The sequence below is a fragment of the Phyllostomus hastatus genome, unplaced genomic scaffold (genome assembly GCF_019186645.2).
Source record: "Phyllostomus hastatus isolate PE091 unplaced genomic scaffold, TTU_PhHast_1.1 phas_contig_17, whole genome shotgun sequence".
In the NCBI taxonomy this organism is placed as follows: domain Eukaryota; kingdom Metazoa; phylum Chordata; class Mammalia; order Chiroptera; family Phyllostomidae; genus Phyllostomus; species Phyllostomus hastatus.
In genome coordinates, this window is record NW_025333664.1 from 29,742,783 (window position 1) to 29,760,024 (window position 17,242).

General features: G+C 36.5%; 1 protein-coding gene across 1 annotated transcript in view; it reads left to right on the plus strand.

Annotated features, from left to right (window-relative positions):
• Positions 1 to 17,242, plus strand: part of ANKEF1 (ankyrin repeat and EF-hand domain containing 1) — a 73,311-nt gene that overhangs the window by 16,411 nt on the left and 39,658 nt on the right. The window contains exon 3 of the mRNA XM_045833338.1: positions 5,249 to 6,955. The gene's annotated coding sequence lies outside the window, so the exon portion shown is untranslated. The remainder of the gene's footprint in view (positions 1 to 5,248; positions 6,956 to 17,242) is intronic.

Below are 17,242 nucleotides of genomic sequence, written 5' to 3' on the forward strand. Positions count from 1 at the left end.
ATTTTTAGTCACTACTTCTGGGCTACTCTAACTTATGTTGAAATGCATTCTTTTAGATCTAAGTATTTTTTTGCTTTTGTTTGTTTTCTTCACAGTAACTATTCTCATGCTAGATCTCCTCAAATTCCCATTGGTTATCAGAAGAATTCCATGGCATAAGCACATTTTCTCAGAAAGTCCTGTGTAATTAATATCTTTTTGTCCTATACCTGAGACTACTCTAAGTCTGAATCTGACACTGGCAAAGAAGTATCTAAATAATTTTTCCCAAAAGTCCAAATCTAAAAAAATTCTAGTAAAGTGAATATTAGTTTACAGATTTAAAGTCTGGTTGAATTGAATTCATAATATTGAAAGCAGAAAAAATATCAATATAACAGAAATAAAACTAAAAATATCTCTAGAAAATGTCAAAATTAAAATGAATAAAAACACTATCCTGGATTGAGTAAATAGCAACAAATATATATTGTATAAAACACAGAAATATAAAATAAAGGAATACTAAAAGGGCAAACTTTTAAAGAATAAACAAATCCAGACCAGTAAAATATTAATATACAGTTGAGGGTATGTTATCAGAGAAGAGAAGCTTAAAAGAGACAAAACACATAAAGGTTAAAAGTCTAATTCACAGCAAAAAAAATACCTAAATAATAAGATGGCAAAAAATATTAACCAGTAAACATCATAACAAAAAAGAACCATAAACTATAAAAATGCTAGAAAAAATAGCTATACATATGTAAGAATTTTAACTTTGTTCCAAACAAAAATTGGCCTGAAGTTATAAAAATATATTAAGTGGCACATCCTTATAAAGAATAAAATATTTTATTTTAACCCCTCATATATAAAATTTTTCCATGTATTAGAAAAGAAAGTAGAAATAGTGCAGACTACATTCTAGATGTGCACATGTGCACACAAAGCAAGCCTAAAAAATAATAACCAAATTGAAGAGAAAAACTGCAAGTACCTAGAAAATTTTTAGTTTTCCTCCCATAAAATATCTGGGATCAAAGAAGTAATCAAATTATAGTTGTCGAGTATCTAGAAAGTTATTATAATTAAAACAATAAACATTAAAACCTGAAAGCACAGAAAAATACAAAGCCTTATATACCTATATAACTAAAAGAGTGAATTAACTAAAGACCAAACATTAGAAAATAATAACAAAATAAACCCAAGGAAAAGTAAGGAAATAAAGATAAAAACAAAACTGATGAACTAAAAAGAAAGAAAAGTAGATAAATTGAAAAACAAAGTAATAGAATTGGTAACTTACTGATGAAGCTAATGGAAGGAAGGAAGGAAGGAAGGAAGGAAGGAAAAAAAGGAAAAGAAGGGAAGAAAAAGGAAGGAAGGAAAAAGGAAGAAAGGAATAAAGAGAGTCCCTCAGAACGTTCAAGCTGGTCTGCACCAGCGTTATCTCTGCAGTCTCATTTTTAGTACACTTCCCCATGTACCCCATTGGCCGTCATTCAGAATCTCTTGTTCTAAAAATCACTGTTTGTTTGTTTTTCAATGTTTACCTAAATTTACTTTGGGAATAATATCCCAATGGGAGCTGTTTAATACAATTGAGCATTAGCACTCTTTTACCTGGTATTGCTGTTTTGGACACACTTATCACAGCAACAGGATAATTACTAATGCAAACCTGTTTGTTCCTTCTATAACAGATTAGAAAGGCATGTTCCTCAGTCAGAAAGAAGCAAGTTAACTGAATGAAATGCAATTTGTTTTGTTTCTTCTATTTGAAAATACATTTAAAAGAAGACACATAGATACCATATGACTTGTCAATAACTTGACATTGATAAACAATACACGATTTGTGTCCTATTTCCTGTTTTCACACAGTGAGTGTTTTCTCCTCTTTACCTTTGCCCTTGCTGTTTTTTATAAGCAGGACATTTCTTTACTCATTTATTCATGTTCTCTTTTCTTTACTGGACAAACTACAAACAAGTTTCAAACCAAAATACCTCCAATTTAGTAAAGGTTTTCCTGCTGACTCCAGGCCAAACAAATCTCTACTGTCACTGTCAATTCATATTGTTCTTTCATACCTCTGAGCGTAGCACTGATTTTATATTGTGACTGTATTTATGCCCCTATCTCCTCCCATTAAGCCACAGGTTCTTCAAGAGCCAGGCCAGGGCCAGGAATTTGCAGCCCACAGAATTTTATAAAATTAAACACTTCAACATTTTTAGATCAAACCATTTGGTCACATTATAAACTTTGGTTCATATGTTCAATTTTGGATTGCAGTAACAGTAATGGTACCTGGCTTTGCTTGATCAACCCTAAGTATTAGTCAAAAGTACTAGTAAAATACTTTTAATGCATCAATGTGATTATCTTTCTAAAGGAAATAATTGTTCTCTATTATGACTATTAATTAGATTTTCTCATTAAGTTTTATTGAAGAAAGCCACAGATTTTAATATGCCAGCTCACTCCTCATTTTATCTAGTACATGGATATATATGAGCTTATTTGGGTTCCAAATAAGTAATTAGAAAAACAAAGTATTTAGTATTAGAAAAGAATGAATTGCACCACCCCAAGGTAATCTGTTTGTCTGCCACAATAACTAATGTAGCTTCCTATCCAATAGGAATAGTAAATGCCCTATAAGTGTACTGTATTTAAGATAAGGTTTTAATAACTTATTCCAACATAAAGTGTGATTCCCTTGAATGCTAATCAAAGGTTTTCCCCCAAATTGCACTATATACTTGTTCATTTATTTTTAATCAACAGTCATGTATTAGATACCTGTCAATTTAATGGGCACTATGCTAGAGATAGGCACTGGCTAGTGTTTTAAAAAGTGAAACTATTTTATGCTTTCATCACTTCCTTGACCCCCAAGAAGGCTTGTGCTTATCTGTGAAAGAAAAATCTGCAATTATGTTGTACTCCAGAAACTAATATCATAGCTCAATAGGAAGGAAGGAAGGAAGGAAGGAAGGAAGGAAGGAAGGAAGGAAGGAAGGAAGGAAGGAAGGAAGGTTGGTTTTCTATGTAGGGTATTGCTCGTACAATGAATGTTTCATTTAATATTATTTTATTTGTTACTTTGGGACAGTGAGATACAATTTGTCTCATAATCATAGCAAATATGGAAAGCAGTACCAGCAAATATTTCCTAAGCGTAAACATGCCCAGTTTGCTGAACTCACTGCTTCCACTCAGGTGTGACTATTTTTCAATGGTGGAAGAAACAGTGAGGCTCTTCCCTCAGGGCCTGAGTCACAAGAGAGGGAGGGAACAGGCCTCAGGCTGACATTTTTAGTAGGTCTCATATTTGGGCTCTGATGTGATTTTCACAGTTTACATATACAGTCACAGAGGAAAGCTGAGGGGTTGAGTAATAGAGAATACCACTCAAATCTTGGAAGTAAACATTGAAAATATATCCAAATATTTGATACAGTTTGGTCATTTATTCATTTTTTTTAAATATACTAAGTGCCTTAAAAGATAAAAATATCTTAGTGAGTTTAAGTGTTGTTCATATACTAAAATATCTTAAACTAATAGAAAACTTATTAATTCAGAATTCAGATTTCTCAGAACCCTGCAGCTGAGAATTGCTAAGAAATATTTTCTTGAGTAACTCTTCTTGAATTTTTTTCTATTTTTAATTTATTTAGCTTGCATACATTCTAAAATTTATAAACCTTTTTAAAAATATTTTATTTATTTTTAGAGAGAGGGGAAGGGAGAGGGAAAGAGAGGGAGAGAAACATCAATATGTGGTTGCCTCTTGCATGCCCCCAACTGGGACCCAGCCTGCAACTCAGGCATGTGCCCTGACTGGGAATTGAACTGGCAACCCTTTGATGCACAGGCTGGTACTCAATCCACTGAGCCACAACAGCCAGGGCTATAAGCCTATCTTTTTAACCTAGCTGTATATAATTTTTGGCTAGCAGGAAGATATTCAAAAGAAAAATAATAATTATTTGTAATGTATAGATTTATTTTTTAATTAAACAATAAATAACTGAAAAGTTGGTCTTCCATTTTTTTCACCATGCCATTTCCCAGAGGCAGCCATTGTGATAAGCTTGCTATTTATTCTTGCAAGCATTGTCTATGCATACACCTATGTCTATAGCTCATCTAAATGTGTGTTTGTACTCTGTATAAGTACCTGAATCTAATTACATATCTTGGACAGCAATGTATCTCTTTATCAGTGTTAATAGACATTCAGGTAATTTCCAGTTTTCATGTTTATGTAAAATGGCTCAGTGAACATTCTAGTACAGATTTTTCTATAAACATATGGGGATGTAGCTATAAATTTCTAAAGTGAAACTTTTCTTTCAGAATGTATGCCCACTGAAAAGTTATAGATGTGTCCTCCAAAGAGTTTGTGTCAATTCACATCTTTACCAATTGTGCATCAGCCTGGGTTCCCCTCCCAAACCCTGGAATAATGATGCCACTCTTTACTCAGTTTGATGCGTAGAAAAAATTTCTTAAAAAAGCAGCATAAAATTTCATAATATTATTGAATATAACTGAATACACTACTTGGACATTTACCATTTGGGCAAATATAAAACATAGTGCATGAAAATAGCACTATTGTAATTAAAGATCCGTTAAATCTATAACTGGGCTTGTTTTAGGAGGAGCAGAAAATTTTTACTAGAAATTAATATTTCAAAATATGCATATATATTCTAAAACCCAAGTACCTCAGTCACCAGGTGTCTCAAGAGTGTCCTGTGTGTCAGGTATTACTGCAATTAAAGCCAAAGTTAGTTCTTAAAACTCATAAAATTATAGTTGTAGAAAATAGTACTTCAAGGTCTTTTAAAATTTAAAGTCCTTATGAATCACTGGACATCTTGTTAAATGCAGATTCTGAGACAGTAGTTCTGGGCTGGGGCCCAGGATTCTGCATTTCTAAAAGCCCAGAGGTGGCATGGATGCTGCTGGTTTGCAGACCACACTCTGTGTTAGGGTGGTCTTAGACCTCAGCTAGCTTAGCTCTTCATTTTATAGGAACAAAAAAGTTATTAACATACCCTAATACCAACCTTTTTAATTTAAAGAAACAAACAGAATTTGCTTAAATATCCTGTTTGTGAGTCATAACTAATATGTGAACAGACAGTAATATAACATCTGTAGCTCTCAAAAAATAATAAATAGTTCATTAAGGATGGCATGGATTATGTAATCATTATTTTTAACATTTTGTTCTTTCTAGGTCACACTACCATCTACACATGAATAACAATGAAGTTCTCATAAACGAGCAGAAATACCCAGGAAACATGAAGAGTTGGATTGCTTCAAAAACTCATGTATTATGACATTACAACTTCAGAAAAGATATGTTTTATAACTCTAAAAACTCAATTGTGGAAAGAGTAAACAAGCTATTTGATGGCAGAGTACCAAAACTTGTTGAAATACTTTTGGAGCTTTAACTGTACAGAGTCACCAAAATGTTTCATGAATTTAATTGAAAAATGTTCCTTTAAAACTGCCTTAGCCAATCAGAGCATTTTTGCCATTGCCTCTGCTGGTCTCAGTGTGGTCCAGGAGAAGAATCATCCTCCACTACCTCACTGAGAAACAGTACGAAGGCTCTGCTATCTTACAGCTTTGACTGTATGTGATTTCTCTCTCCACCATAACACCTTGTCAAAGCTTGCCACCTTATTACATTCTGTATTTTACTTGCTTTGGTTATTTGTACCGTTTTCCCTATTTCATCTTCAAATTATCCCTAAATTTTAGCAATTTCTCCTCAGCTGCTCTGTATTCTTAATAGTGCTTTTCCAAGTGCCATGAATATTAATAAATATTTTTCTGAGTCAGTGAACCCACCAAATCTGAATCCACAGTTATAAATGCTGTATATTCAAGGAAAGGTGAAAATTAATGGAGGACCATTAGCAGAGGAATGAGCTTATCAGAATTCTCGAAATTCAACAAGAAGGTCCAGAAGTTAGGGTCTTAAGCATTTGTTCATGTTTTTACAAATGGTTAATTCCTTAAGAGTAGCTAATCAGCAGCAAAATTCCAGTTTTTCAAACATTCACACTTTCATTCATGGGAAGCCAAGAAGAGACCATGACAGAGATAGAAGAGCAACTGGGCTGGGAAGGTGTGTGAAGAGCCGCTGGGAAGGTTTGTGAAAAGCCATTGGGAAAGGAGAAACAGAGGAAGCTTGACATTCTGGAATGTGAGGCTACGCAGTACTTGGTTCCCCAGAAAGCTGAGCTGGGCATGGTATGTGTGTGCAGAAAGTTTACTTTGGGCACTTCCATCCCAAACTACTGGAAGACATGGAGTTGTCAAGGTAAACATCATAGGCAGTTTTGGCTCAATCCTCCAGGGGGCGCTCTGAAAAGATGCATAGAATATACCTCAAAGTTGTCCACCAGAAGGACCAACAAGAGAAATTATCCATCAGCCTTCTTCTCCCTTTGGTCAAGAATTTCTCTGCAGGGTGTGCATGACCTTGAACTTCTAGGATTGTGTCTAATCCATGCTTCAGAAAAGTTGAATGATTTCCAGAAGGCATCTTAAGATATGGCAAAAGAGAAGCTCCAGGAGAGAAAGCAAGAAATCGGTGTTGCCCCTGATGGAAGGTGCTACCAAGTGACGCCATCATCAAACTGGCTACTGTAAACAGGTGGGCCAGAGGAGGTGATCTGGGGCACAAGAGAATGACTGACATCACTCTTTTAGTAGTACAGGAACCAAATGCAAGTCTGTCTGCTCTGGAAATAATGAGCACAGGATCATATCCATCCATTTTGGACAGAAAAAGGGGCACTCAGACCAAGGGGCAGCCAGAAAAAAACACAATTGGAGATCAGAAGACACCAGGGCCTCGGGGGCATTGCCCTTGCTAAGAACCAAACTCCACCTTCCCTCTGCTTCAAACAGAGACCAACACCAGGTGGGAGTGTTTCTTCCTATTCATGTTTTTGGTATTTGGTTTCTACTTATTTTAACTTGCCAGCCCGGACAAAACAATGCCATCTGGCAGCCACTTCTTATCTGCATATAAATTGTTTTATCTCTTTAGGTGCTCTGAATTTTGTGAATGTTATGGAAACCTCTCAGGTTTTAATACTTATAACCCTAGTTTGAATTTCTCCAAAAGCTGGCCCTGAGGCAAGGGCATGGTACAAGTAGTTTATTTGGGTGGTGACCCCAGGTAGTGCTGCAAGGGAGTGGGAAGTGAAGCAGGGAAGAAAAGGCAGTGTGTGTACATGAGCAGGTTTCAGTCTTTCTGATCACATGCACCACTGAGTGACAGGAGCTGGGTGTCTATGCACAGGCTCCACATCCTCACTAATTGAAGGTTCCTCCTGGGCACAACACTTTCAGGTTGCCCTGCATGCAGGCAGAGAAGGCAGCAGAGACGTGAGGCTGGCTGAGGTGGAGGGGATGGGTGTACACAAAGCTGCAGTGAATCCAGACATTGGTCAAGGGCATATAGATTGGCTTCTACTATGCACCCTGAGATAATTTTGCACCCTGACATAATTTTGTGGCTTCTACTATGCACCCTGAGATAATTTTGCACAGGTCAAAATGTCCAAACACGGAGAAAAACAATAGCAAAAACCTCCTTCTGGTATCTAGGTGGAAAGAAGAATATTTAATTAGTAAAGAGTTAGAGGCAACTAAAATAGCTTTGAAACTGAGATTATTTATTAAAGTTTGCAGACAAAAACTTCAAAATGGCGTTAATGAAAATCCTATTGGCTGTGGCTGAAGAACAAATTAGGAAAGAAACCGACATGCTTATTGCTCTACCCTACAAACAAAGGCCCTCACCAAACTGTGTTAAATAACCTGCTCTGCTCTGTTCCTGCATGAACACATGGAAACCATTGGGGATTTTTTGATTTTCTGGCATTAGTCATTGCTTTGGACTGTCACTGAGGTGGAGTCACTCAAAGAGAGAAGGGTTGTGACCCTCTTTTTTCCCACCCAGTGTTTTCTGATGGAAGGACAATGACAATTTATGAAAATTTGACTTAAATGAAGTTGATTTCACAGGGGACAGAAGGCTGAACAGAGCATAGAAGAGAATCTAGAAAGAAAATAGTCTCGGTGGCTTCATAGATTAAAAACTCACAATTCTTCATTTTCTCCTAATGAAATTATAAATACACCCTTCTGCCATGACATTAGGGTAGACTGAGTGAACAGCTTGGATTCCAGGCTTGACCATGTGACTTGTTTAAACAAAGTTAGCAGACATCACATTAACCTGAATGTTACACTTGTCTTCTTGGCAATTGTGATCCTCTATGAAGAGGACACATCCCAAGTAACTGTTCTTCTTCAGCTTTAGCTTAGGCTCCAGAATGAAATGTGGAGCCAACTTGAACCCAGATCCAGACAGGTGTCTCCGTTTTGGGACAGAGAACCTGAAGCAGAGCTGCTCAGCCAAGCCTATTTTAGATGAGACCCCAAGCATGAGGAGAAAGTGCTTACTGTTGTGTAAACTATTGAATTTGCAGGTAAATTTATTACATAGCACAACTGTGACATTGTAAAAGTCCTCAATAAATACTAACATATTCATTATACTCTTCCCATTTATTTTTATTTACATATACAGAGAATTCATTATACCAAATTATTTATTATCTACAAAAGAAAGAGACTGAGGGAGGAGAAGGGTAGAGAATAAAGATGGACTTTTCTTTTATTCCCCATATCTATAATTAATGAATTTTTATAACAATTCATTACTGTGTAATTTACAAAAGGAAAATATGACAAAAATGTTTCCATAAGTGAAAAAAAGTTCATGAAACAAGAATATTATATTTGGTTAACATTTCACTACCAAATTACCATTTGTATTTCCTGATAACTGCTATTAATGAATTGAAATCTTGCCTCTCAAAGTGAGGTCCTTAGAGGAGCAGCAGTGGAATTGCCTGAGAGCTAGTTAGAAATGCAGAATCTTAGGCCTCAGCTCAGACCAGCAGAATCTATAACAAGATTCCCAGGTTATTATTGTGCACAGGAAAGTCTGAGCAACATTGCTCTAAAACATTAAGCATTTCAATTTCTGCTTTAGTCACTGAAAAAAAAACCTTTAAAAATTAAAATATTATATTTAAATTTCTGTCCTAACATATGAAAAAAAGTACTAAAAAGTACCTTTAAATATCAAAAATAGTTTGTGAAGATAATCCCTTTACAATATTTTTTTAAATGCTAAAATGTGAGCCCTGACCAGTGTGGCTCAGTTGGTTGAGTGTCTTCCCACAAAGCCAAAGGTTGCTGGTTTGATTCCCAGTCAGGGCACATGTCCGAGTTGTGGGCCCAGTCCCCAGCTGGAGTGTGTGACAGAGGCAATCAATCAATATTTCTCTGACATATCAATGTTTTTCTCCCTCTCTTTCTCCCTTCCTTCCCCTCTGTCTAGAAATAAATAAATAAAATCATTGAAAAAAGTTAAAATATTAAGTACAAAACTAGAATTTTTCAGCATCTAGAGAGGCAGAACAACTGAGTAAAAACAAAACAAAAATTGGCATTTACATCTTTCTAAGAAGCAGTGTGATTTTGTAAATTATGATTTTTTCCTCTTACATCAAACATCAATGTTTCCACTTTCTGAGTGGAGAGCCACCAAGCCTGGGCTGTCTGGATTCTGCATTCCCAGGTAAACTTGCCCAGTGCATCAAGAGACAACTTGGAGAAGCAGCCTCCTGTTAATTCCTGATTTCCAGATACTCTACAGAGGCTTCAGCTTCTGCTTTAACACATAAATTAAATCCATTTTCTTACAACCTCTCACATAAATCCCACCCCAATTCCTACCTAGCCTTTCTCCAAGAAAGCTCCCTGGACCAAGTCTCAATCTGCCTCTAATTATTTGTAACCCTATTGCATGTGTTTTTCCTCATTATGCTGTCATTAGAATGAGAAAGGGGTTCCTGTTCCCCAGGGCAGCCAGAAGCAGCACAAACATTGTCTATTGATGGCACCCCACCTCTAGGTTTTCTAATATACTTTTGGGTCCTCTTGTATTTACAGTCAAAAGGATGCAATCTTTTCTCCAGTTCTGCTTCTTTTCTTGTTTTGTGGCTGTCTCTTCAGTGTGCAGCTGGTCTAATTTCTCTTGGACTTATTAGCTTAACCTCTCTTATTTCTACCACCTAACACCAATGATTTTATTTCCTTTAGTCAGACTCTTCACTTGAATTGCTCTGATTATGACTGCCAGCTCAATATTTTGCTCTCCTTTCAGACATCTTTCTAAAATGTTATAGTCACCATAAAAACAAACCTGTTCATGAAGTTTCCTTGTCTGTCCTGATTGTCTCCTTCCTTCTCTTGCTCCAGTTTCCTACTATAATACAAGGCCAATAGAAAAATGATGCTCTCTGATATCGTAATTACCAATACTAAGATACATAAAATATTATCTGCCAAAAATCTTTTTCTAAAGTAGTTTTTCTTAACTTTCACTGCATGTTGTAGTTTAAAAACAAAACAAAACAAAACACTTGTGCTTGTGTCCCACCCCGAGAGATTCCAGTGTAAGTGGTCTGGGGTGCAGTGTGACAGTATATTTTAAAAACTTTCTAATGTGCAACCAACGTTGGGAAGCATGAAAGATAATAGCTTTTCAACCAGGCCATCTGATTTTTTGTTGTTGTTTTTCCTTGGCATTCATGATGATAAATGATAAATAAATCCTTCCTTTAAGGCCTTATGCTAGTGTTTGGTCCATTTTCTCTCCACTCCATTCCTCTTCTTCCCCTGTTCTGGGCTGATCCCATAGACTGTTCCCAGGCTGGGAACAGCTGGTATGTCAGCTGGTTTCCAATGATTTTCAGCCATTAGGAGGCCCTTCCAGGATCCTAGAGTACTATGGACAGAATGTTTGTTTCCTCCCAAGTTCATATATAGAAGCCCTAATCCTCAATGCGATATTATTTGGAGGCAGGGTTTTTGGGAGGCAATTGTCATGAGTATGGAGCCCAGTTGAGTAGAATTAGGGTCCTTATGAAAAAAGCAGGACAGAGATGAGCTTTCTCTCTGCCGTGTGAGGAAACAGCAAGAAGGAAACCAAGAAAAGAGCTCTCACCAATATCCAAATAGGCCAACACCAAGAGGTTTAATTTCCCAGCCTGCAGAACTGTGAGAATGAATTTTTTTGAAAGCCAACCAGTCTGTGGATCTTGTTATAGCACCTCACATTGATGCGGAGGGTGGGAGAAAGGGAGAAGCCAGGGTGTTTCTCCTGTCTTTCCTACCTGTGTGGTGCCTCTAGCTGTGTCCCTCTGCATTTTCCACTCCTGACAGAGAGTGAGACAGACTCACTGTTTTCAGTTTCCTGGGTATGATCTGGCCCATGGAATTTGTTAATACAGGCTCTGTCTTTAACATCCAAGGCTTATTAGGGGTTTCCTACTGTTACTAAAATCTAGGGTGTCCCACTATCCCATTTGTCATCTTATTTACCCATCACCTATGCAAAAAACTCCCAGTAAATTTTCCCCTGTGTTAAATGCTTTGAATGGATTCTATTTTCCTGGTGGGGCCCAGCTTGATATAGTTCTCAACCTACTGTCTAGTTTCCCAGATGTAGCATCCTTGATGTTCGTTCCACTAGAGCCTACTCTGACCCTAAGGGGGTAGGGTTGGGTGGGGTGATAAGATGTGTGATATACACACTATCTTAAGGAGGTAGGACCATGTCCCTTGTGAGAATGTACATCACACATTAACCCAGTATCTGTTGCTCAGTTACCACTTTAACCTCTTATAGGAGATATAAGAGAGATGCCTCTTTCCGGCAAAACACAACTACACTGCTAGTATTACTTGCAGAAGTATGCCACACCCAGACCTCAGAAAGAGGGTTTAGAGACCTCTTTCTTGTTATACTAAGAAACCCTAGTTATACTAAGAAACCCTTATTATACTAAGTGTGACTTGTGAACCAGGTGCATAACATCACCTGAGAGCTTTAAGAAAATGAGAATTCTGGGTCACACTCCAATCTTGCATTTTTATAATTCACATGCCATCAAATTTAACCATTTAAAGTGTACAATTCAGTCTGTGGCCATACCACCCTGAACATGCCTGATCTCATTTAAAGTGTAAAATTCAGTGGGTTTGAGGTATACTCATGACATTGTACAACCGTCAACACTATCTGATTCCAGAATACTGTCATCACTGCAAAAACCAGTTATAAAACCAGTCATGGAGATGTAAAATATAGGGAATATAGTCAATAATATTGTTATCACTATGTATAGTGTCATATAGAAAGTACACTTATTGAGATGATCACTTTGTAAGCTAATACAGGTCTAATCAGTCTTGCACACCTGCAACTAATGAAATACTATATGCTAAATATAATTGAAAAGTGAAAAAAAGAAATCCTGGACCCATGAGTAGTCACTCTTTATTCCCTCCTCCCTGATCCCTAGAGAACCACTAACCTGCTGTCAACATGGATTTGCCTATTCCGAGCATTTTATGTAAGAGGAATCCTGTAAGATTTGACTTCTGCGTCTGGCTTCTTTCACTTAAAATAAATTTTGCGTGGTATATCTATTTTGTGCCATGTATCAGTACTTTATTCCTTTTTATAATTGAGTATTTTATTTAATAGATATATCATATTTGGATTATTTGCATCTTTTGGCTATTCTCAATACTCATGTAGAACTTGTGTAGAAGTTTTCATGTTAACACATGTTTTCAGTTTTCTTGGATCTATAACTAGGTGCGAAATTGCTGGATCATATGATAGCTCTATGTTTAATGTTTTGAGAAGGTGTAAACTTTTCCAAAGTGGCTGCACCATTTTACATTCCTCTCACTAAGGTTTAAGAGGTTCAAATGTTTCCACAACCTCACCACCTTTTGTTTTTGTTCATGTTTTTGGTTATAGAAATCCTAGTGAGTATGAAGTTGTATTTTATTGTAATTTTGATTTGCATTCCTGAATGATTAATGACGCTCTTTTCCCATGCTTCTTGAACATTTGTTTATCTTCTTTGGAGAAGATAATCAAAATCCTCTGTCCATTTTTTAATTGAGTCACTTGTCCTTTATTGTTGAGTTATAGGAAGTCTTTATATAATCCTGAATACTGTAACCTTATCACATATATCATTTGCAAATATTTTCTTCTAAGTCCATGGGTTGTGTTTTTACTTTCTTAATAATGTCCTTTGATACATAAATTTTAAAATTTTTTATTAAAACAAATTCATCTATTTTTTCTTTTTTAAATATATTTTATTGATTATGCTATTACAGTTGTCTTATTTTCCACCCTTTATTCTCCTCCACCCTACACACCCCTCCCACCCTCATCCCCCCACCCCACCTCAGTTCATGTCCGTGGGTTGTACATATAAGTTCTTTGGCTTCTACATTTCCTATACTATTCTTAACCTCCCCCCACCATGTGCTACCTACCATTTATGCTATTCATTCCTTGTACCTTTCCCCCCACTCCCCCTTCCTCCCCTACTGATAACCTTCCATGTGATCTCCATTTCTGTGATTCTGTTCTTGTTCTAGTTGTTTGCTTAGTTTGTTTTTGTTTTTATTTTTAGGTTCCATTGTTGATAGTTATGAGTTTCTTGTTATTTTACTGTTAGTATTTTCATAGATAAGTCCTTTTAACATTTCATATAATAAGGGCTTGGTGATGATGAACTCGTTAGCTTTTCCTTATCTGGGAGGCACTTTATTTGCCCATCCATCCTAAATGATAGATTTGCTATAATCTTGGAGGTAGGTCTTTGCCTTTCATGACTTGGAATAGTTCTTTGCAGCCCCTTCTTGCCTGCAAGGTTTCTTTTGAGACATCAACTGATAGTCTTACGGGAACTCCTTGGGAGGTAACTGTAGCCTTTTCTCTCGCTGCTTTTAAGATTCTCTGCTTATCTTTAATTTTTGCTAATGTAATTATGATGTGCCTTGATGGGTGCTTCCTTGAGTCCAGCTTCTTTGGGACTCTCTGAGCTTCCTGGACTTCCTGAAAGTCTATTTATTGCCTTTGCCAGGTTGGGGGAGATCTCCTTCATTATTTTTTCAAATAAGTTATCAAATTCTTGCTCTTCTTATTCTCCTTCTGGCACTCATATACTTTGGATGTTGGAATGTTTAAAGTTGTCCCAGAGGTTCCTAAGCCTCTCCTTTTTTTTTTTTCTTCATTCTGTTCTGATTGAATGTTTATTTCTTCCTTCTGCTCTAAACCGTTGATTTGAGTCCTGGTTTCCTTCCTGTCTGTTGGTTCCCTGTACATTTTCACTTATTTCACTTTTCACAGCCTTAACTTTTTCCTCTATTTTGTGACCATAAACAATCAATTCTGTGAGCATCCTGATTATTAGTGTTTTGAACTGTGCATCTAATAGGTTGGCTATCTCTTCGTTGCTTAGTTGTATTTTTTCTGGAGATTTGATCTGTCCTTTTACTTGAGCCATATTTTTTTTTGTCTTGGTGCACCTATTATGTAGTAAGGGGCAGAGCCTTAGGTATTCACCAGGGTGGACAACCCAGTCACTGCCTTGTGGCGCTGTATGTGGGGGAGGGGTCTGAGAGGGAACAATGCTGCTTGCTCTGCTCTCAGCTCTCCACTGGCTTTCAGTCACTTCCTCCACTACCCACAAGCAAATTGGTCCCTTCTGGTGCTGATTCCCATGTAGGAGGCTTTGTGTACATTCTAGGACCCTGTGGGTCTCTCCAACAAACTCTTCTGTGAGGCTGAGAGTTTCTCCCACTGCCTCAACCTTCACAGGTTTTTTTCAGTCAGAGATTGTGAGGCTTTATTTCCCCCGCAGTGGAACCCTGGTTTGCCTGGTCTGTCTCACTCCCCACTTGCTCCTCCTGGTTTATCTGATGCAAATGTGGGACCCCTTGTTCCTCCAGCTGCCACTTTGCCATGAGTCCTCTCTGCCCGACTGCCTATCTCCACCCCTCCTACTGATCTGGATGAATGTTTCTTCCTTAACTCCTTGGTTTTCTGACTTCCATACAGTTCGATTTTCTGGCAGTTCTGGTTGTTTTTTGTTTTTAAATTTGTTGTTGTCCTTCTTTTGGTTGCGCGAGGAGGCACAGTGTATCTACCTATACCTCCATCTTAGCTGAAAGTCTATTTTTCCTTTGGTTGCTTTTACTTTAGGTGTCATATCTAAGAAACCATTGAGCAATCTAAGGTTATAAAGAGTTACTCCTATGTTGTTTGCTAAGAGTTTTATAGTTTTATCTTTTATATTTAAGTCTTTAAACTATTTTGAGTTAATTTATTGTAAAAGATATGAAGTAAAGATCCAACTTTATTTTTTTTACATACTGATATCCAGTTATCCCAGTATCATTTATCAAAAAAGTTTTCTCTTCATTAAAAATGAGAAACCTTATTAAAAATAAATTTATTATAAATGTTGTATATTGGTTTATTTCTGGACTTTGACTCTGTCCCATTAATCTATATGTCCATAATTATACCAATACCACGTTTTTTTTTAACCGTAGCTTTGAGCTAAGTTTCTTAATCAAAAGTGGTAGTCCTCCAATTTTATTCTTTTTCAAGATTGTTTGGCCATCTGAATCCCTTGCATTTCCATACTAATTTTGGAATGAGCTTGTCAATTTCTGCAAAAAGACAGCTTGGATTTTGATAAGGATTTTGTTGAATATGTAGATCAATTTGGGGAATATTGCTATCTTAACAATGTTAATCCATTATGTAGATTAATGGAATCCAATTCTATGGATTATAATCCATGAATATGGGATTTCTTACCATTTACTTAGGTATTGCTTAATTTCTGTCAACAATGTTTGATAGTTTTCAGTTACAAGTCTTGCACTTCTGTTATCAAAAATTTCCCAATGTAAGTCCTGGCTGGTGTAGCTCAGTGGATTGAGTGCGGGCTGAGAACCAAAGTGTCCCAGGTTCGATTCCCAGCCAGGGTACATTCCTGGGTTGCGGGCCATAACCCCCAGCAACCGCACATTGATGTTTCTCTCTCTATCTCCCTCCCTTCCCTCCCTAAAAATAAATAAATAAAATCTTTAAAAAAAATTCCCAATGTAGTATTTTTTGTCATTATTGTAAATAAGTTTTCTTAATTTCATTTTTGTGGCCTTGCATTTTAAAATCTGCATTTTTAGCAAAATATCTCAATGATTCTTATGTACATTAATAGTTTAAGAAGTCCTGCTGTATTCAACTAAGTCATCCTAAACAACATTCCACACAGCACTACCAAAATTTGTACCATTAGCTGCTATCTCTGCAAAAGGAAGTGACTTGAAGCAGCATAGTTATAGAAAACAACTGAAGGGCTGAAGATTCTGACTAACTGGGTAAATTAAACATTTTTAATAAGAGGAAGCAACTAGATAATATAACTAGGGTTTTCTCTTTTAATTTCTATGCATTGGAAAATTAGTAGTAAATATACATTTAAGCCCTGGCTGGTGTAGCTCAGTGGATTGAGCACAGGGTGCAAACCAAATAGTCACTGGTTCAATTCCCAGTCAGGGCACGTGCCTGGGTTGCAGGCCAGGTCCCCAGTGGGGACCATGTGAGAGGCAACCACACATAGATGTTTCTTTCCCTCCCTTTATCCCTCCCTTCTCCTTTCTCTAAAAAAATAAATAAATAAAACCTTTAAAAAATATCCATTTAATTTAGGATAAAATTACAATGGTGACTTTTACCTGAATTATGTAGATAAGTGAACTATTTGAAATAATTATATTGATAACTATCAATTTTCCATTTCATTTTCAATGTATTTTCATTCTTTTTAAACATAAGAATAACAATTACAACAGTTATACCTTATAATGAATATGTTTATTACATCCTATTCTGCCTTTTAGTTCCAGACATAACACTAATTAACTCCATGCCTTTGAATAAGTCACTTAATCTTTTAATTTGCAGTTTCCTCAGCAGAGTAATACAGAAATTGGACTAGATTTCTCTATCATCTCTTTCTTTTGGATCTATATTAAGTAATTTTAAATTTCTATCATATTCAAACATACCATTTAATTTTATGAATTATGTGTCATAGAGTAGCCATAACATAAAGTATGATTCAGAATTAAGGCTGAGGTTTGTGACATTTTTATACATAGTTACAGCTACAGGTCAATTTCAACACAACATTTATGGTGAAACAATATATTCTCTTTACTTGCAGTGTGG